The sequence below is a fragment of the Sciurus carolinensis genome, chromosome X, assembly GCF_902686445.1.
Source record: "Sciurus carolinensis chromosome X, mSciCar1.2, whole genome shotgun sequence".
Taxonomy (NCBI): Eukaryota; Metazoa; Chordata; class Mammalia; order Rodentia; family Sciuridae; genus Sciurus; species Sciurus carolinensis.
In genome coordinates, this window is record NC_062232.1 from 82709656 (window position 1) to 82733252 (window position 23597).

Consider the following 23597-nt stretch of genomic DNA (forward strand, 5'->3'; position numbering starts at 1 on the left):
ATATACATATATACATATATATATATATATATATCCAAAATCAGAGCTGCCAAATATGTAAAGCAAGTATTAATACACCCAAAGGGAGTGATAGGTGATAGGTACCAATATAGTAATAGTTGAGGACTTTAACACCCCACTTTCAGCAATGGACAGATCATCCTGACTGAAAATCAACAAACATTGGAGTCAAATTGTGCCCTAGGTCAAAAGGACCTAATAGACATCTGTAGAGCATTCCATCCAACAGCAGCAGAATATACATTTTTCTCACTAACACATGGAATATTCTCCAGGATAGATGATTGATAAGCAATTCTCAATGATTTTTGAAACACTGAAATCATTGCAACTATCTTTTCTGAACAAGGCAACCAAGCTAGAAATTAACAAGTAAAACTTGGATATCTATTAAAAAATACATGGAAATTAAACAAGCTTTGAACAACCAACATATCAAGGAGAAAATCAAGAAAGAAATTTTAAAACTTCTTGAAACAAATTAAAATAAAGACATGGCAAATCAAACCCATGGATAAAGTAAAAGCAGTAGTAAGAGGGAGGTTTATAGCAATAAATGTCCACATAAAGTAGAAAGATCACAGATAAACATCTTTCACTGCATCTCAAGGAACTAGGAAAACAAGAATAAACAACATCCCAAACTAGTAAAAGGAATGAAATAATAAAAATTAGAGCAGAAGTAAATGAAATGCAGACTTAAAGAGCAATACAAAAGATCAGTAAAATTAACAGCTGATTATTTGAAAAGATAAAATAAGCAAACTCTTAGGCTAACCAACAAAAAGATAAAAAAGATTAAAATAAATAAAATCCAAGATGAAAAGGGAAGCATTACATGTGACCCCACAGAAATACAAAAATCATAAGTGATTTCTATGAAAAACTATATGCTAAAATTTTTGATGGTCTAGAAGAAATGAACAAATTCCTGGAAATATACTCCTTACCAAAAGTGAATCATGAAGAAATAGAAAACTTGAGAAGATCAATAACAAGTAAGGACATTGAATCAGCAATAAAAACTCTCCAATCAATAAAAACCCAGGACCAGATGGCTTCACTGATTAATTCTTTCAAACATTTAATGAAGAATTAATTCTAATTTCCCTTAAGTTATCCCAAGAAAAAATAAGAAAGAGGAATTTTTCCGAACACATTATATGAACCAGCATAACTTTGATACCAAAATCAATTGAGTCCACAACACAAAAAAAGAAAATTATAGGCTGATATCTTTGATGAATGTAAGTACAAAAATCTTCAACAAAATGCTAGCAAACCAAATCCAACTGCACATTAAAATGATTATTCTCCATGATTAAGTAGAATTCATCCAGGAATGCAAGCATGATTCAATATACATAGATCAATAAATGTGATATTCCATATCAACATAATGAAGGACAAACCATATGGTCATCTCAGTTAATGCAAAAAAGTCATTCAATAAATTTTATGATAAAAACACTGAACAAATTAGACACCAGGAATGTACCTTAACAAAATAATGGTTATTCATAACAAATCAACAGTGAATTTTTACTGAATATTATATTGAATGGGGAAAAGTTTAAAGCTTTCCCTCTGAAATCTGGAAAAAGACAAGGATGTCTGCTTTCATTTTTATTCAGTATATCATGATATATTATGCTAACTGTCTTCAAATCATACTATAAAGCCTCAGTAATCAAAATCACACAATATTGGCATAAAACAGACTCATAGACCAAAGTGCCAGAATAGAGAGCCTAGAAGTAAACTATGTATCTATAGACAACCGATTTTTGGCAAAGGTGCTAAGAACACACACTGGAGAAAGAACAGTCTTCAATAAATGGTGTTGGAAGAATTGGATATCCACATGCAGAAGAATGAAGTTAGACTGATATCTCTCACCTGTTAGAAGATCAACATACAATGGATTAAAGACTTACATGTAAGTCTGAAACTATGAAACTACTAGAAGAAGACATAGAAGGTAAAAGCTTCAGGACATTGGAATGGGCAAGAAATTTTTTGGACGAAATGATAAAATCACAGGGGGAATAAAGCAAATGTAGGCACAACAAAAGAAACCCTCAACAGAATGCAGAGACAATGTACAGAATGGGATAAAAATTTGCAAATATTTGACAAAAGGCTGACATCAGAATATATAAGGAACTTTAAAACTCAATAGCAAAAACAAACAACAATGACAATGGACCCACCATTTGATCCAGCTATCCCAGTCCTCGGTTTATACCCAGAGGAATTAAAATCAGCATACTACGGTGATACAGCCAAATCAATGTTCATAGCAGCTCAATTCACAATAGCTAGATTGTGGAACCAACCTAAATGCCCTTCAATTGACTAATAGATAAAGAAACTGTTTACTCAGTCATAAAGAAGAATAAAATTATGGCATTTGCTTATAAATGGATGAAATTGGAAAATATCATGCTAAGTGAAATTGGTCAAGCCCAAAAAACCAAAGGTTGAATGTTTTCTCTGATAAGTGCATGACAATATATAATGAGGTGGGGTGGCGAGGGAAAGAGAAGAATGAATAATGTTTGGAAGGTGTAGAGGAAAATGGAGAGGAAGGAGGTGGAGGACAGAAAGATAATAGAATGAAACAGACAGTATTACCTTATGTATATGTATGATTACATGAATGGTGTGAATCTACATTGTGTACAACAATAGGAATGAAAAGTTGTACCCCATTTGTGTACAATGAATCAAAATGAAGTCTGTAAAAAATTTTTAAATTTTAATAAAAAATGACAAAAACAACTAACCCAATTTAAAAATGGGCAATAGATTTAAATAGACATTTCTCAAAAGAAAACATACAAATGGCCAATAAGTATATGAAAAACTGCTGAGCACTACTAATCATTAGGGAAATGCTAATCAACACCACAATGAGATATCATTTTACACTTGTTAAAATGGCTAATATAAAAAAGACTAGGGCTGGGGAGACAGCTCAACTGGTAGAGTGCTTGCCTCACAAGCACCAGGCCCTGAGTTTGATCCCCAGTACCGCAAAAAAAAAAAAAAAAAAAAAAAAAAAGACTAAACATAATTGCTCACAAGAAGGTCAGCAATTCTGAAAAAAAAATAACCATTACACAGTGTTGGTGGTAATGTAAATCAGCAATTATGGAAATAGTATGGGATATCTCAAAAACTAAAAACTGAAGTACCATCTGATCCAACTATACCATTCCTGGGTGTATATCTGAAGGAAATGAAGTCAGCATATAAAATAGATACCCGCATACCTATCTTTACTCCAGCATTGTTCATAATAACCAAGTTATAGAATCAGCCTAGATGTCCATCAAGAGATGAATGAATAAAGAAAATGTGGTCTATGTACACAATGGAATGCTCTTCAGCCATAAAGAAGAATGAAATTATGGCATTTGCAGGAAAATGGATGGAACTGGGAATCTTCTTGCTAAAATAAGCCAGACACAGAAACACAAGTACCACATGTTTTCTCTCATATTTGGAAACTTAAATGAATAAATAAATAAGGCCTGAAAGTACAGGAGGAACTATTAGGAAAGGAATGAAGGAAGGGGGAGAGAGGGGCGAGCAAGAGATGATAATTGGGAGGGTGCATGTGATGAAAACACTATACATGCATGTATGGAAATGTCATAGTGAAACCCATCAATTTGTACAATTAATATCAGTTAATATTTATAATTTTAAAATAATATAAAATATTAATAAAGTATTTCTTTTCATCTTAAAAAAGACTAAAGATAACAAGTATTAGCAATTATGTGGAGAAAACTCTTGCATACTGTTGGGGGAATGTAAATTAGTATAGCCATTATAGAAAACAGTATGGTGGTTTCTCAAAAAATTAAAAGTAAAACTACCATATGGTCCAGCAATTCCATTACTTGGTATATATCTAAAGGAAATAAAATCAACATGTTGAAGAGACATCTGCACTCCCATGTTCATTGCAGCACTCTTCACAACAACCAAGAAATGGAAAACAACCTAAGTGTTCATCAGCTGATGAATAGATAAATAAAATGTTACATATACACAACAGAATAGGATTCCTCCATAAAAGACTGAAATCCTGTCATTTTCAACAACTTGGATGGAACTGGAGTTCATTAGGTTATGTGAAATAAGTCAGGCATAGAAAAAACAAGTACCCTGTGATCTAATTCATATATGGATTCTGAAAAAAAATTGATCTCATAGAAGTTGAGAATAAAATGGTAGTTACCAGAGTCTGGGGAAAATTAAGGGGGAGAGATTGAGAAAGGTTGATCAGTGGGTACTAAGTTACAGTTGGATAGTAGCAAGAAGCTCTGGGGTAATATTGCACAGTAGGGTGACTATAGATAACAATTATATACTGCACAATTTAAAAAGCTAGAAAGTTTTAACCCTGAAGAAATGATAAATGTTTTACCTGGTTTAAATATTATGTAATGCATACATGTTTCAAACACTACATGGCATTCCATTAATATATACACTGTTATGTTTTGGGGTATGAATATAAAAAGAGCAAATTAAAAATTTTAAGTTAAGTTATATTTAAAGTCACACACACACACACCTGGCCCAAAAGTTGTAGGCATTGAATCTAGGGGAAAATGGAGGCTTAAAGAGTATTCAGAATATATAAGCAACAATGTGATATAAGGTACAAAATGACTGATGCTTCAATTCCACACTCCAAATGCCCCACAAGAATCTCTTGTGGTTCACTCTAATAAGAAATATATGGAAAAGTTAATTCTAGAAAATGAATGTCAGCCTAATCAGTTAATATATTACAAAGCCACTGGAGATATATAACATGAATTTAATCATGAAGAAATATTAGAGTAATCTAATTTGGGAAACAATATACAAATAATTATAATCTTTAGAAGTTTCAAGATCATAAAAGTTAGGGAGCTTTTTCACAACGGGTTTGCCGCCAGAACACAGGTGTCGTGAAAACCACCGCGAAATCAAAGCCAAAATGGGAAAGGAAAAGACTCATATCAACATCGTTGTCATCAGACACGTAAATTCGGGCAAGTCTACCACTACTGGTCATCTGATCTACAATGTGGTGGGATCAACAAAAGAACCATTGAAAAATTTGAGAAGGAAGCTGCTGAGATGGGAAAGGGCTCCTTCAAGTATGCCTGGGTCTTGGATAAACTGAAAGCTGAGTGTGAGCGTGGTATCACCACTGACATCTCCCTGTGGAAATTTGAGACCAGCAAGTATTATGTGACTATCATTGATGCCCCAGGACACAGAGACTTTATCAAAAACATGATTACAGGCATATCTCAGGCTGACTGTGCTGTCCTGATTGTTGCTGCTGGTGTTGGTGAATTTGAAGCTAGTATCTCCAAGAATGGGCAGACCCGTGAGCACGCGCTTCTTCTGGCTTACACACTGGGTGTGAAACAACTAATTGTTGGTGTTAACAAAATGGATTCCACTGAGCCACCCTACAGTCAGAAGAGATACGAGGAAATCATTAAGGAAGTCAGTACCTACATTAAGAAAATTGGCTACAACCCTGACACAGTAGCATTTGTGCCAATTTCTGGTTGGAATAGTGACAACATGTTGGGGCCAAGTGCTAATATGCCTTGGTTCAAGGGATGGACAGTCACCCATAAAGATGGCAGTGCCAGTGGAACCACACTGCTTGAAGCTTTAGAATGCATCCTGCCACCAACTCGTCCAACTGACAAGCCTTTGCGTCTGCCCCTCCAGGATGTCTACAAAATTGGTGGTATTGGTACTGTCCCTGTGGGTGAAGTGGAGACTGGGTTCTCAAGGCTTGGCATGGTGGTCACCTTTGCTCCAGTCAATGTCACAACTGAAGTAAAGTCTGTTGAAATGCACCCTGAAGCTCTGAGTGAAGCTCTTCCTGGAGGTAATGTGGGCTTCAATGTCAATAAAGTGTCTGTCAAAGATGTTCATCGTGGCAATGTTGCTGGTGATAGCAAAAACGACCCACCTATGGAAGCAGCTGGTTTCACTGCTCAGGTGATTATCCTGAACCATCCAGGCAAATCAGTGCTGGCTATGCCCCTGTACTGGATTGTCACACAGCTCACATTGCTTGCAAGTTTGCTGAGCTGAAAGAAAAGATTGATCACTGTTCCAGTAAGAAGCTGGAAGATGGTCCTAAATTCTTGAAGTCTGGTGAGGCTGCCATCGTTGATATGGTTCCAGGAAAGCCCATGTGTGCTGAGAGCTTCTCTGACTCTCCTCCTCTGGGTGGTTTTGCTGTTTGTGATGTGAGGCAGACAGTTGCTGTGGGTGTCATCAAAGCAGTGGACAAGAAGGCTGCTGGAGCTGGCAAGGTCACCAAGTCTGCCCAGAAAGCTCAGAAGGCTAAATGAATATTACCCCTAACACCTGCCACCCCAGTCTTAATCAGTGGTGGAAGAACCATCTCAGAACCATTTGTCTCAATTGGCCATTTAAGTTTAATAGTAAAAGACTGGTTAATGATAACAATGCATCGTAAAACCTTCAGAAGGAAAGGAGAATATTTTGTGGACCATTTGTTTTTTGTGTGTGTGTGGCAGTTTTAAGTTATTAGTTTTTAAAATCAGTACTTTTTAATGGAAACAACTTGACCAAAAATCTGTCACAGAATTTTGAGACCCATTAAAACAAAAGTTTAATGAGAAACCCGTGTCTTCTTTTGGTCAACCTGAACTTCTATACAAACATTAGGCAACAGTTTCTCAACCTATTCTGGTGTTGAGAATCCGTTAACTTAATGAGTATATTTAAGTTTTCTGGTTGGGAATTTTAGTTTGGAAAGAAAACTGGGAGGGATCTTGTCTCAAGAACCTAGTAGGTATCTGGGAGGGCTTATTGATTACAACACTTCATTAGGGTAGAGAAAACTTTGTAATTTAGAGGGCCAAATCCTGTAATAATAAAGGCTGTTGCTTCTGAAATTGTGTAGTTCCATTAATACTGAATAATAACGTTCCATTTTTTAAGTTTAAAAACAAACAAAAAAAACAAACAAAAAAAAGTTAGGGAACTAACTTTTGACTAAGGAACGATTTTACACTAAAAGAGATTAAAGCGACATTAAAATTCAATTCAGTGTGTAATTCTGTCCTGAATCCTTTTGCTCTGAAATATAATTGGTAGAATTTGAATGGGGTCTGATGATTAGAAAGTAATGATATACCAGTATTAATTTCTCAATAGTGATGGTTTTCTTGTAGTTTTATAGGATAATGTCCTTTTGTAAGAAATACACACTTAAATATATGAGGAAATGGACACCTAGGTATTTGATAGTGAACAGGTGCAGATTCGCAAAATTATTCTAAAGAGTCCAGAAAAAACTTATTTGTACTTGTCATCTATCTATTTATATTCTGTTCCTTTCTGATTGCTTTAATATTTTTAAATTATTTTAAAAATATGCATTGGTCAGGGGAGCACCTGCATTCTTGAAAAGTATAGTGGCCATACTCTAGAGGTCATAGATGAAGAGGGATACTACAAAGGAATTGGGTTCCCTGATCTCAAATGGGAAAAAATTGGATCCCAAAGTGGTCACTGGCTGGTAGACAAGGTGATCCAATACCACATTAATACATAGAGATAGAATATAACTGGGTGTTTCAGTCCACAAGGATCTGTGGCAATGGCTAATTGATCATAAGATCTCTAGAAATAAAATAATATGATTAGTCATATTGATATATTTCAATGGCCAATTTTAGGTATGGACATTTCTGGATTAATGGATGACTCAACAGTTGATACAGCATTCTTTTTCAGTATATCTGTGAGATTGTTTCCAGAAAAGAGATTGTCATATGAATCAGTGGACTACCAAAGATGTACCCTTATCCAAATGTGGGTGGATGCCATCCAATTGACTGAGAGCCTGGTTAGAAAAAAAAAGACATAGAAAAGGTGAATTTACACTCTCTCACATGCTCTTTCACTCTCTCTCTCTCTCAATCTGTAACTTATGGAGCTGGGATACCTATATTCTCATGTATTGGACATAGTAACTCAAGCTTTTCTGTCCTTTGATCTTTACAGATTATACCAAATAGACCCCAGATTTTTGGATCTTTGGCCTTGGACAGAGTCATGCTACCAGTTTCCCTGGTACCCCAGCTTGAAGATGGCATGTCATAGAACTTCTCAGTTTCCATGCACATTTTAGTCAATTCTCTCTATAGATTTCCTCTCATATCTCTCTGTTTCTCTCTCTTCCCCCAACCTCTGTCTTTCTATCTGGCCTATTGGTTCTCTTACTCTGAAGGACCTTGACTAATACACATGTACAAGAGGAAAATTCTACTAAGCAGAATTCTAACTTCTTTTGATCACCCTAAAGGAATTTCATGGTCTCTTATACAGTTCCCAGTCCTAACCCAGTTTACAAGCACAGAGCCCCTTGATCAAGGAAGGACCTTACAGTATAGTCATTAGATATGTACCAAATCTTCCCCTGAAGGTCTTGGGGCAATTTATCAAGAAAACTGCACTGAAGAAAGAGAAACTCAGAACTCCTGGAAATTTTTAGAAAACAGCTCTGAATATATGCTGATCCCTAAACACCTATCAGAGTAGGGTCCCATGGAGTATAGATGATAGAGCCTTTGTTTGAATATGTCTTAAAGCAGGACTAAGGACATGTCCTATGGTTATTTCTCAAGATTAATCAAATATGGTAGGGAAAAACTTACTTTTTAATTGGCATAATTCCCAAATGAGAACTGGGGATGAAGCTCAGTAGTAGAGCTCTTACCTGGTATGTGTGAGGTTTGGGTTTGATCTGCAGCACCACAAGAGGAAAAAAGAATTTCCAAATTAATTATCTGACCAATAGTGTGAGGGAAAATATTGTAGGAAGATTCAAGAGGAAGCCCCTGCAACTGACCCACCCCTGCTATGATAGTCAACCAAAAGCAACATTCCCTGGGGGACCTTTAGAAATCAGTGCCTTATCAAAAATTCGGAGGTGCTCTAAAGGCAATTTCTTTTTTTAATTTGTTCTACTTAGTTATACATGACAGCAGAATGCATTTCAATTCATTGTACACAAATAGAGTACAACTATTCATTTCTCTGATTATATACAATGTAGAGTCACATCATTTATGCAATTATACATGTATATAGGGTAATGATGTCTATCTCATTCCACCATCTTTCCCACCCCTTGCTCCCCCTCCCCTCATTCCCCTCTGCCCCATCCAAAATTCCTCCATTCTTCCCTTCCCCCACTTATGTATCAGCATCCACTTATCAGAGAAAACACTTGGCCTTTCTTTTCTTGGGATTGGCTCATCTTGCTTAGAATAATAGGCTCCAACTCCATCCATTTACCTGCAAATGCCATGATTTCATTCTTTTTTAAGGTTGAGTAATATTCCATTGTGTCATGGAATATTATTCTGCAATGAAGAATGGTAAAATTATGGCATTTGCAGGCAAATGGATGAAATTGGAGAATATCATGCTAAGTGAGATAAGCCAATCTCAAAAAACTAAAGGACGAATGATCTCGCTGATAAGCGGATGAGGACATATAATGGGGGTAGGAGGGGTTAGCGTTAGAGTTAGGGTTAGGTTTAGGGTTAGGGATAAGGAGGGTGGTAAGAATGAAGGAAAGAAGGACTGTATAGAGGGAAAAGAGGGGTGGGAGGGTTGGGGGGGAAGGAAAAAAATAAAGAATCAAACAGCATTGCCCTATGTAAATTTATGATTACACAAATGGTATGCCTTGACTCCATGTACAAATAGAGAAACAACATGTATCCCATTTGTATACAATAATAAAAAATAAAAATAAAAAATAGACAATAAAAAATAAAAAAAATATTCCATTGTGTATATATACCACAGTTTCTTTTTCCATTCATCTATTGAAGGCATCTAGGCTAGTTTCACAATTTAGCTATTGTGAATTGAGCTACTATAAACATTGATGTGGCTTCATCACTGTAGTATGCTGATTTTAAGTCCTTTGGGTATAAGCTGAGGAGTGGGATAACTAGGTCAAATGATGGGTTCATTCCAAGTTTTCTGAGGAATCTCTATTCTGCTTTCCAGAGTTGCTTCACCAATTTGCAGTCCCACCAACAATATATGAGTGTGCCTTTTCCCCCACATCCTTACCAACACCTATTATTGCTTGTATTTTTTATAATAGCCATTATAATTGGAATGAGATGAAATCTTAGGATTAAGGTATATACACAATGGAATATTATTCAGCCACAAAGAAGAATAAAATTATGACATGAGCAAGTAACTGAATGGAGTTGGAGAATATCATGCTAAGTGAAATAAGCCAATTACAAAAAAACAAAGACCAAATGTTTTCTCTGATAAGTGGATGCTGATACATAATGGGGGTGAGGATAAAGGAAGAATGGAGGAGCATTGGATTGTGTAGAGGAAAATGAGGGGAGGGGTGGGGGCAGGGAAAGGAAAGATAGTGGAATGAGACAAATATCATTACCCTATGTACATGTATGAGTACACAAATGGTGTGAATCTACAGCGTGTACAACCAGAGAAATGAAAGGATTTACCCCATTTGTGTACAATGAATCAATAATGCATTCTGTAAAAATAAAAATTAATTAATTAATTAATAGTATTTTTTAAAAAGTACTATACTTTAAAAAAAAAAAGTCATGTCTATTGTAGGCAAAGAAACCATACAAAACCTTTGTGTTATGTTTTGGATATAAGGTGACCCCCAAAAAGTTCCTGTGTTAATGCAGGAATGTTCAGATGTGAAATGATTAGATTATAAGAGTTGTAGCCTAATTAGTCCATCCTAGTTTGAATGGAAAACTTGGTGGCAACTATAGGCAGGTGGGGCATGGTTGAGGGAGGTAGATCACTACGTACATGCCCTTGGGGATTATATCTTTTTCCCCTGGCTCCTACTTTACTCTTTCTGCCTCCTAGCCTCCATGAGCTGAGTAGTTTTCCCTGGCATACCCTTATGCCATATCCATCTACCATGATGTTCTGCCTCACTTCAGGTCCAGAGCAATGGAATCAGCTGACCATGGACTGAACCTCTGATACCATAAGCCCAAAATAAACTTTACCTCCTCTAAATGTTCTTGTCAGGTATTTTGGTCACAACAACAAAAGCTGACTAACACACCTGGAAAACCCCAACAGGAAATCACTGTGAAGATCACTATGGTTTGTGAGTAAGGACATGCTTTCCTCTGTTGACAACTATTCCCCATTTGAAAAATGGCTACTGATTTACTACTGGGCCATGGTAGAGACTGAACACCTCACCATGGGGCACGAAGTAGCTATACAGCCCAAATTTGTTTTCATGAACTGAATGCTACCTGATCCAACAAACCATAAAATTGCTCACACAAAGCGGTGTTTTATTAAAGATGAAAGTAGAGAAAGAACTGGAAAAGATAATTTTAAGATAATCACTTAAAGTTCCTGGAAATTTTCCTAAGACCAAACAACAAATGCAGAAACATTTCTTTAAGAAAATCTATTAACGCTCAGTAAGAACAAGAATCTATGGCAGCTCAGCAAAACCCATTCCCTCTGTCCCTAACCCCCAGGTGGATTAATGGAAGTTCCATTCCAGAAGAATGTGATCAAGAAGGTCTTTCTCACTTCTAAACTCCAAATCAAAGTTTACCATATCTCCTTGGGAAATGCAGGTCACCAGAATTTCTCATCTCCTCTTTCTCCAAGTTTAAGAAATTAAATTTCTGATGAATACCACTGAGGGGTTGAGGATCTTTTTTTTTTTTTTTTTTTTTCTCTCCTAGCTCCAACTCACAGAAGCCCTATGCCAGGTGTGGCAGTCCAAGAGTATTGGAGCTCCAATTGTCCTTGCTGCAGCTCGCTCTAAAAATGGAGGCTATGTGTCAGGAAAAGCAAGTTGATATGATCAGAAGCTACTGCACACACCTAGTAAACAGAGAATGGCTCAGGGATTTTTGCTATGGGAAGAGAGGCAGCCTATAAGAAGAGGGAGCTTTAAACCTCTCCCCATAGGAACTGATGTTATTTGAAGCAGCATGGGGGGAAATTCAAGCCTAGGAGTACTCTTAGAAACAATGGGCATTTTTGGTAAAAAGCAATTAAGCAGAATTGTTGATTCTATGTGAACAAGATAAATTGTAGACCAGCCAACTTACCAGCTTGAACCACGGGTAGATAAAGCTACAATTAGATAGCAGAGGGATCATTAAAATCTTCAAACATCAAATACTACCCTTGAAAAAGGCTCAAATTAATTGTATTAGGGCATGAAGCAAATTATACAAGCCAAAAATTAGAGAAGCCTAACAACTGGGTGTGATATCAACAGAAGTAGAGAGCTCAAGAGACAGATCAGAGAAACTGACACTCAAAGGCAACCCTGCTGAAATCACTCTTTCCAGAGAGATGGTGGTGTACTCAAGACTGCACCTTCTAAGCAGAAACATCAAAGGTTTCATACTGCACATAAAAACATTTCACTAAAATAGTCTAGCCAAGCTACCCAACAACTAAACAAGCAAGCAACAAAGAGAAGCCACAGATATGAGAGGAAATCAGTATCCAGACTTACTATATTACCTAAAATTGAAACAGCCTGAAGTTGGAGCTCCCTCTACAATTGAGAGTAAGTTCCTCATATTGAGAGTAAATTCTGGAGACTGTCCCCCCTGACCTTAGTTATACAAATAAAACAAAATGAAGCTGGGTGCAATGACACACACCTATATTCCCAGCAACATGGAGGGATTTTTTTAAGCAAAAAGTTTCTTCTACTTTCCTTCAAAGCTGGCTTTGAATAAAATCTATTTTTGTATAATTTTTTAAAAATAATTTTATTGGTTCTTTTTAGTTATACATGACAGAAGAATCATTTTGATATAATTGTACAAGCATAGGATATATCTTATTCTAGTTAGGACCCCATTCTTATGGATGTACATGATGGTAGGATTCACCATGGTGTATTCATATAAGTACATAAGAAAATGATTTTGGATTCATTCCACTGTCCTTCATTTTCCTATTGCCCTTCCCTTCTCTTCATTCTCCTTTGTCTAATCTACTGAATATCTAATCTTCCCCTCTCCCCCTTATTGTGGGTTAGCTTCCAAATATCAGAGAAAACATTCAACCTTTGGTTTGGGGGACTGGCTTATTTCACCTAGCATGATAATATCCAGGTCCATCCATTTACTTGCAATTGTCATAAAGTCCTTCTTTGAAATGGTTGAGTAATACTCCATTGTGTATGTATACCACAATTTCTTTATCCATTCATCTGTTGAAGGGTACCAAGGTTGGTTCCATAGCTTAGCTATTGTGAATTGAGTTGCTATAAACATCGATGTGGCTGTGTCACTGTAGTATGCTGATTTTAACTCTTTTGGATATAAACTGAGAAGTAGGATACTTGGCTCAAATGGTGGTTCCATTCCTACTTTTTTGGGGAATCACCATACTCCTTTCCAGAGTGGCTGCACCAATTAGCAATTTCACCAGTAATGTATGAGTGTACCTTTTACCCCACATCCTTGCCAACATGTATTGTTGCTTATATTCTTGATAATTACCATTCTGACTAGAATGATGTGAAAACTCAGTGTACTTTTTTGCTTTTTTTATTTTTAAATATGGAATACTTCATGAATTTGTGTGTCATCCTTGTACAGTTGCCATGCTAATCTTCTCTGTATCATTCCAACTTCAGTGTATGTGCTGCCAAAGTGAGAACTCACTGTAATTTTAATTTGCATTTCATTAATTGCGAGAGATGAAACATTTTTCATATATTTGTTGGCTGCATTTCTTCTTCTGAGAAGTGTCTGTTCACATCCTTTGCCCACTTATTGATTGGGTTATTTGATGAGGTTCTTCATAGAAATAGAAAAGAAGTCATGAAATTCATCTGGAAAAATAAGAGGTCCAGAATAGCCAAAGCAATCCTTGCCAAGAAGAGTGAAGCAGGAGGCATCACAATACCAGACCTTAAATTATATTACAGAGCTATATTAATAAGAACAGCATGGTATTGGCACCAAAACAGACACATAGATCAATGGTACAGAATAGAAGACACAGAAACAAACCCACATAAATACAATTTACTCATACTAGAAAAAGGCACCAAAAACATACATTGGAGAAAAGATAGCCTCTTCAACATATGGTGCTGGGAAAACTAGAAATCCATATGCAGCAAAATGAAATTAAACCCCTATCTCTCACCCTGCACAAAACTCAACTCAAAGTAGATCAAGGACCTAGGAATTAGACCAGAGACTCTGCACCTAATAGATGAAAAAGTAGACCCAAATCTTCACCATGTCAGCTTAGGACCTGACTTCCTTAACGAGACTCCTAAAGAGCAAGAAATAAAATCAAGAATCAATAAATGGGCTGGATTCAAACTAAAAAGCTTTTTCTCAGCAAAAGAAACTATCAGCTATGTGAAGAAAGAGCCTACAGAGTGGGAGAAAATCTTTACCACCAACACGTCAGATAGAGCACCAATCTCCAGGATATATAAATAATTTGAAAAACTTAACACACACAAAAAAAGAAAACCCAATCAATAAATAAATGGACAAAGGAACTGAACAGACACTTCCTACAAATTTGACTGTTAATATTTGTGGAATGGTGAACAGTGTAGCCTAGTCTCTTCCCCTGAGCAACATTAGTGCCATCCAGTAACAAAATATCTAGTTTTCAATAAAAAAATTAAAAGACATGCATAAAAAAGGAAGGAAAGAGTGACCCATACACAGGAAAAAAGCAGAAAAGAAACTTCCTGAGAGTGTGACCAGATGTTGTATTTAACAGACTAAAATTTTGAAGTTAGCATTATGAATATGTTTAAAGAACAAAAGGGAATCATGCTTAAAGAAATAAATAAAAGTACAATGATAACATAGCATCAAATAGAGAATAGCACTGGAGAGGTGAGAATCATAAAAAAAAATAACCAAGTAGAAATTCTGGAATCAAAAGTACAATAGCCTAAATAAATAATTCACCAGAGGAGATCAACAATAGTTTCATATGACTAAAAGAATCATATGAAAGACTGCTTGATCTCAGGGAATCTCTAAGTGAACTTTAAGTGAAGCTGCACTCGGCGCAAATTCCAAATGAGTCTCAGTAAACTCCAAATATGATAAGTTAAAAATTGCTCACACCAAGACACATCATGGTAAAAACATTGAAAGTGAAAAACAAAAAGAAAATCTTGTGAGAGAAAACCAATTTATCATGTTCATTGGAAACCAAAAAATTAACATCTGAGTTCTCATACAAAACAATGAAGGCCAAAATGGTGTAAGATAACATGTTCAAAGTTCTGAATGAAAAACATCTGTCAACCAAGAATCATATCTTAGCATAATTATCCTTCAAATGAAGAGGAAATATATTCCAAGATAAAGAAAACTGAGAATTCATTTCTAGCAAGCACACCTTATAAGAAATGTTAAAGTACATTAGGCTGAAAGCAAGTGACCCCAGATGGTAGTTTGAAAACACCCAAAAAAAATTATTGATGAAGGCAACTATGTAATTATAAAAGATAATATAAATAATTTCTTCTTCTATCTTATTTAAAAGCAACTGTATAAAAACAATTTGCATATAATTGTATTGTTGGTCTATTATGCACAGTAATATAACATATATGATAACAGTACAAAGGAGGTGGATAGGAGAAAAGCTACCCTGGAGTAAGGAAATAGCACTAGATTATAACTGAAATCCACAGGAACAAGTGAAGACAACCAGAAATTGCAAATAAGAAGGTTAATATCACAAATTTTATAAATACATAGTTAATCTTTCTTTTCTGATCTTCTTTAATAAACATAAAATTATGTAAACTAATAACTGTAACAATGTACTCTTGGGTTTGTAACATTTATAAATGTAATATTATAACAATAATTGCATTAAAAGGGAAAAAAGGAATAGAGCTATATGGGAGTAATGTTTCAACATCTCACTTGAACTAAATTAGTATAAATCTAAAATAGTTTCTGATAGATTAAAGTGTATGTGTTAAGTCATAGAGCAACACTGAGAAAATATCTCCAAAACATAATAAAAATTATTTAAGGAATTAAAAAATGTTACATTAGAATATATTCACATATTGTAAAAGAAAGCAATAAAAAAAGTAGTACAGTAACAAAAAACACACAAGACTTGAAGAATACAAAATTTCAAGTGGTGGATAAAATGCGAATATATCAATCATAAGAGTAAATATGGGTAGAATAATCAATCTAATCAAACAGCAGATGTTGTCAAACTGGATAAAAATAGATTCAACTACATGCCATGCAGAGGAGACATTCTTTAGAGTCAAAGATACACATAGTTTGAAAGTAAGGAATGGAAAAAGATGATATCATTCAAACAGCAACCACAAGAAAGTTGGAGTAGTGATATTAATACCAGAAAAAAGCAAACTTTAAAACAAACAAAAAAGTCTCTAGGGGGAAAGAGGATCATTTTACAATAATCAAACGGTCAATGCACCAGGAAAAGACAATAATTATAAACATATGTGGATCTAAATAAATTAGATAATGCAAAATCTGATAGAAATGAAAGGATAAATACACAATTAAATGATAAAGACTTCAATACCCCAGCACAAAAATGTAACTTAACCTAAAAATAGATGGGTTATAATTGTTGGACACTGCAATATCCCACTTTTAAAAGTCGGTGTAACTAGTCAGAAGATCGGCAAGGAAACAGAAAATTTGAACACTATAAACTGCTTAGATCTAACAGGTATCTATATAACACTAAACCCACCAACAGCAGAATACATATTCACCTCAAGTACACATAGAGGATTCTCTAAGATAGATCATATTCTAGGCCATAAAACAATCCTCAATAAATTTAAAAGAATTGAAATCATAAAAGTATGTGGAAATTTATCAAATATGTGCAAATTAAACAACATAATCTTAAATAACAATTGGAAGAAAGAAGTCATTATAAAGGAAATTAGAAAATGCTTTAAGATAAAAGAAATGAAGAGACACATTATGCAAAAACTTATGGGATACAGCTAAAGCAATTCATAGATGGAAAATTTATAGTGTAAATGTCTCCACTAAAAAAGATCTCAAACCAATACCATAATACATCCATATTAAGACACTGGAAAAAGAAAAGAATACTCAGTCTAAAGAAAATAGAAGAGAATAAATAAAGATAAGGTGGAAATAAATGGCATACAGAATAGAAAAACAATAATGAAAACCAATCAAGGAAAAGGTAATTTTTTAAAAGGTTGATAAAATTGATACACATTTAACTACAGTGATAAGACAAAAATTTAAGAGATTCAATTTTCTAAAATCAGGAACTATAGATGTGCGATGGTGCATGCCTGTAATCCCAGTGACTCCAGAGGCTAAGGAGGAAAGATTGCAAGTTTGAGGCCAGCCTCAGCAACTTAGATAGACCCTGTCTCAAAAAAAAAAAAAAAAAAAAACCTGGGGCTGTGACTCAGTAGTAAAGTGTCCCTGGGTTCAATCCCCAGTACCAAATAAAATCAGGAACTATAGAGGGAAAAATCACTGCTGATGTGACAGAAATAAAAAGAATTAGAGAATATTATGAAAAACTCTCTGCCAAAAAATTATGTTAACTAGAAGAAATGAACCGTCTTACTTCTGTAATAAGACAACTACTAAAACTGACTCAAAAAGAACTTGAAAATCTGAGTAGCACATTACGACATTAAGTCAGAATTTTAAAACTACCCATAGGGAAAAACCCAAGTCCAGATAGCTTCATTCGTAAGTTCTACCAAAAATTTGAAGAAGGATTAATCTAAATTATTTGCAATATCTTCTTAAAAATAAAAGAGAAGGGAACAATTTGTAGCTCATTCTTTGTGACTGGTATTATCTTGATACCAAAACCAAACAAAGATTTCACAAAAAATGAAAGATGATAAACAATTATCACTAGTGAATACAGACACAAAACTCCTCAACAAAATACTACCACATGGTTGTTCATAGCTCCCTGCTGTTAAGAGCTCCCCATCTACCAACATGGCCATCCACCATCACTGAGCAACCTGCCACTATTGCCTCATCTCCCTTTGAAGCTGCCTCCATCTTGGGACACCGCAACTGGCACCATAGCCACCTCAACATGGTTTCCTTTACCTTGGGACACTGGACAGGGCCTGAAGGTAGCTGCCTGCCCACACAGTACTGCATCTCTGAACATGGCCACCCACCATCACTGCATAGCCCACCCTCACTGCCCCATTTCTGAAAGCAGTCACCTCTTGGGACACCTCTGTAGCCATCTTGGGTTACCACTGCTACTGCCATTGCCATCTTGAGTTGTGGCAGCCTCCACCTTGGGACACTAGCCAGGGCCTGCAAGTCCAACATCAAGGTAACTACAGGTTTGCTGCTGTGGCCGCCACCATCTAGGGACACAGTCACTTCCATCCAGGGACCCAGCCAAGGCCTGGAAGACCATCATCAAGGTCCCTGAAGCCTTGGTAACACCTGAGGTTTCCCTACTAGGTGTGCTAATAGCCAACATCTTGCTGCAGAGGCAGGAGAGAACCTTGCACAGGGTGAGAAGATTTGAACAGGGTGTGAGGGATCTTGCTCTCAACTTAACCAGTCAACCAGTCCAGCACCCACCAGGTTTCCAGGGCCAACTCAGGCCAGCACTTGCTGGGACCAGACACCATCCTGATCCCCAACTCCCTCCCTAGTCTGGTATCCAATGATCCCCTGATCCCACCAATTTGGCAATCAACAGGTCCCTCTGCCTCCCAAATCCCCAGTCTCCCAAACCCTCCCTAGCCACCAACCCTGACCAGTGCTTGCAGCTACATGGCCAACCCACAGCTCTCAACACCTGGTCCTGATCTTCCCGATACAAAACAGCTATCCAAGACAGGCACACAGATCCTGGTGCTCAGCCATCAGTACCTCCAGCGAGAGAGGTCCCTGACTCAGAAGTTGAAAGGGCAGGGACAGGAGAGAGATAGTTTACAGACTAAATTAGAGACCAGGAATTGTGGGGCCACAAGCAACGTAAGGGTCTAAGATCAGGCTTCTACATCACACAAGTGGACTCCAAAGGAGATTCCTGGGGTGCAGTCTTCCAACAGGGACTGGCAATTGCTATACCCTGCCTCCAGGAGTTCTACCTCCAAGACTAAGCCTCCCACCCTAGTAACCCTCACCTTCACTGAGGATGAGGATATCAGAAAACTGCAGACAACCCCAACTATGAGATGAGAAGGGAAGCAGACAAACTATTGAACTCCAACAGAAACAATTTTTCAATTTTCCTTGGAGATTCTTTTCTTTTCTTTTCTTTTTTCTTTTCCCACTCTCACATTTCCACCACTTTTTAAACCAAGTACTTTTCATGCATCAGGCTATTGAGGACTGGGATGTCAGAATAATATATTACAACTTTGTTGTATAGTCTTTTATTTTTACATTTTTTATTTTTATTTTTATTTATTTTTCTTTTTTTCTTATTTTATTTTGTATTTTTTGTTTTTTGTTTTGTTTTTGGGTATTGGGGATTGAACTCAGGGTCACTTGACCACTGAGCCACATCCCCATCCTATTTTGTATTTTATTTAGAGACAGAGTCTCTAAATAAAGAGACTCTTAGTCTATTTTGCTTAGTGCCTCACTTTTGCTGAGGCTGGCTTTGAACTTGCATCCTCCTGCCTCAGCCTCCCAAGCTGCTGGGATTACAGGTGTGCTCCACTGTGCCAGGCTTATTTTTTTAATTTAATTTAATTTTTTAAATTTTATTTTATTTTTCACTCTCTCCATTTTCCTCTCACTTATCTCTTTCCCCCATTCTCTCTTTTCTCCTGCTAACAGCCAACTTCTGTTGATTCCTCTTTCACTCTTCCTATGATCTAATACTTCTATCTTCCTCCCCCACCTCATAAACATCAAATCCTATACCACCCTTCTTCTCTCTTTGTTGATCATTAGAAATTGTAGGCACTTTTGCAAACCTACTATTTATATTGTAGACAATAATTGAATACATGATTTCTGTTTATTGTGACAAAACTGTAAATGTCTTAATAGGAGTTATTTGGTTTAAGGCTGCATATCGTTTGCACTGGGTGCTGTTAATATTGATCTCCCCTTTACAGGCAAGGTATTGGAAAACTTCAGGGACACTATAAGTCTATAGGTTAGAAACTATAATACTTCAAATCCACACTGCTACACGGGAAGACACACGAACAACATGATAAAACAAGGGAAGAAAGTCCCCCAAACAAACAAAGATGCTACAATAACAGAATCCATTGACAACACAGTAGAAGAAATGTCAGAGAAGGAGTTCAGAATGTACATAGTTAAACTAATCTGGAAAGTAAAGGATAATGTAAGAGAACTAATACAGGTGGCAAAAGGTTGCTTCAATAAAGAGATAGAGATTCTGAAGAAAAAAACAGAAATCCTTGAAATGAAGGAAACAATAAACCAAATTAAAAATTCAATATAAACCATCAACAACAGACTAGGTCATTTGGAAGACAGAACCTCAGGCAACGAAGACAAAATATATAATCTTGAAAATAAAGTTGACCACACAGTGAAGATGGTAAGAAACAATGAATAGAACTTCCAAGGAACTGAGCAGACACTTCACAGAAGAAGATATACAATTGATCAACAAATATATGAGATTTCATCTCACTCCAGTTAGAATGGCAATTATTAAGAATATAAGCAACAATAAGTGTTGGCGAGGATGTGGAGGAAAAGGTACACTCATACATTGCTGGTGGGGTTGCCAATTGGTGTAACCACTCTGGAAAGCAGTATGGACATTCCTCAGAAATCTTGGAATGGAACCACCATTTGACTCAGCTATCCCACTCCTCAGTTTATACCCATAGGACTTAAAATCAGCATACTACAGTGACACAGCCACATCAATGTTTATAGCAGCTCAATTCACAATAGCTAAACTATGGAACCAAACTAGATGCCCTTCAACAAATGAATGGATAAAGAAAATGTGGTCTATATACACAATTGAATATTACTCAGCTTTAAAGAAGAATAAAATTATGGCAATTGCAGGTAAATGGATAGAGTTGGAGAATATCATGCTAAGCAAAATAAGCCAATTCCAAAAAACCAAAGGCCAAATGTTTTCTCTGATAAGTGGATGACGATATTTAATATGGGAGGGATAGGGAAGAATGGAGGAATTTTGGATTGGGCAGAGGGGAATGAGGGAAGAGGAGGGAGTGTGAGGGTGGGAAGGATGGTGGAAAGAGAAGGATATTTTTACCCTATGTGGATGTATGACTGCACGAATGGTGTGACTCTGCATTGTGTACAATAAGAGAAATGAGAGGTCATGCTCCATTTGTGTACAATGAGTTGAAATGCATTCTGCTGTCGTGTATAACTAATTAGAACATAAAAAATACTAGCACATGAATCCAGCTAGATAAAAAAGAACTATATACCATGACCAAGTAATACAAGGTTAGTTTAACATCAAAAAATTAATTAATGCAATACATTGTATCAAGAGAAGTAAAGCACAAGAATTATATGATTGTGAAAAGAGATGCAGAAAAGGGATTTGACAGAATTAATCCCCTCTTCATGAAAAAAAGCACTGAACAAATTAGGAATGCAAGGGAATTTCCTTAACCTGATAAAGAATATCTGTGAAAACCCATAGCTAACATAATACTTAATGATGAAAATTTAAGAATGAAATGTGGCATTTGCTGGTAAATGGATGGAAATGGAGAATATCATGCTAGGTGAAATAAGTCAAACTCAGAAACTCAAATGTTGAATGTTTATTCTGATATGCAGAAGTTAGAGAAAAATAAAGGAAAGAGGGAGGGAAGGATAAGATAACATAAAGAACCAACCAAATACAAATTAATAAGTGAAAGGAAGTCTAGTAGAGTAGAAGAAAAATCGAAGAGGGGAGGGAAGATGGGAGGGGAAAGCGGGGATCATGAACTGAAATTGATTTCCAAGCCTGTATGACTTTGGATGAACACAACTACTACGTATATCCTTAAAACTCTAATAAAACAAATAAAAGAAAGAAAAATTGTATGCTTCACCTCTAAGATTGTAAACAAGATAGGGTAGCTGTATGTGCCACTTCTACTTAACAATGTGCTGGAGTTGTAGCCAGGACAATTAGGCTAGACAAATAAATAAAAGAAACATGTTTTGAAACAATCTCTATTCATAAATGGCATGATCTCGTATACAAGAAAAATTCTAAGGAATCAAAAGACAGCACTTATAAGTGAGTTCAACAAGACTGCAAGATACAAGAGATCAATACATAAAGATAAATTGTATTTCAACACATCAGCAGTGAATGGTACAAAAGTAGATAAAACAAAAGAATAAAACAATTCCATCTATGAAAGCAACAAAAATAATTCAATATTCAGGGATAAATTTAACAAAAGAAATACAAAACCTATTCTCTAAAAACTGTAAAATATTGTGAAAATAAATTAAGGAATATCTAAATAACTGGAAACATATCTGTGATAGGGAAAATAATATATGGGTAGGTCTCTTTATGATTTGAATATAATTTGAGTGTGTCCCCCAAGGGTTTCTTTATTGTGAGTTTTGTCCCTAGTGTGTCAGTGCCAAGAGGTGGTGGAACCTTTAAAAGTTGAGGCCTAGTGGTAGATCCTTAAAGTCTTACAGGAACTCCCCTTGGAAAGAACTAAAGCAGCCCTCATGGAACCCCTGAGCACTTACAAGAGTGAGTTATTATAAGCATAAGCCCAACTCCTGAATCAGTCTCTGTCTTCCTATTTAGCAAGTTGATCTCCTCCTCTTGCACACACATAACCATCCATCGTGAGGTCCTCACCAGAACTGAGCTGATGCCAGTACAGTGCCCTGAGTCTCCATAATAAGATGAAACAAACTCTTTTCTTTATAAACTTAGCCTACCCTAGATGTTATGGTGGAATTAGAAAATGCTTCACTGCTGGCTTGAAGAATAGAGTAAGGCACATGAGCCATGAACCATGAGGAATAATGGAAGCATCTTCTAATAAATAGAAAAGGCAGAGTAATGGATTCTTCCCCATCATGTTTTCAGCCCAGTGAAACTCATTTTAAACTTTCTGACCTGCAGTACTCTACAATAACAAATTTATATCACTATATTTGTAGAAATGTTATATTAGCAACAGCACACAGATGCAACAACCCATGTTCATGGATCAGACCTAATATTGTTAATATAGCAACACTTCCCAAATTTAATTCAATCTCTGTCAAATTTCCAGCTATCTTCTTGGAAGCAACCAACAAATTGACTCTAAAATTCATATGGAAATTCAATGAACCCAAAATAGCCAAAATAGTCTTGGAAAAGACCAAAATTGAGGACTCATATTTCCAGATTTAAAACTCACTACAAACCTACAGAATCAAGACAATATTGTACTGGCATAAAGACACACATATAGATTAATAGAT

At 36.1% G+C, this 23597-nt stretch overlaps 1 non-coding gene and 1 pseudogene across 1 annotated transcript; one reads left to right on the forward strand and one right to left on the reverse strand.

The window, feature by feature from the left end:
• The first annotated feature begins 5005 nt into the window (after positions 1-5005).
• On the forward strand, positions 5006-6753 carry LOC124972406 (elongation factor 1-alpha 1-like; annotated as a pseudogene).
• Positions 6754-13685: 6932 nt separating this feature from the next.
• On the reverse strand, positions 13686-13792 carry LOC124972808 (U6 spliceosomal RNA). The gene has a single exon (XR_007106581.1). It is a non-coding gene; the product is annotated as a U6 spliceosomal RNA (small nuclear RNA).
• Between the last annotated feature and the right edge of the window lie 9805 nt (positions 13793-23597).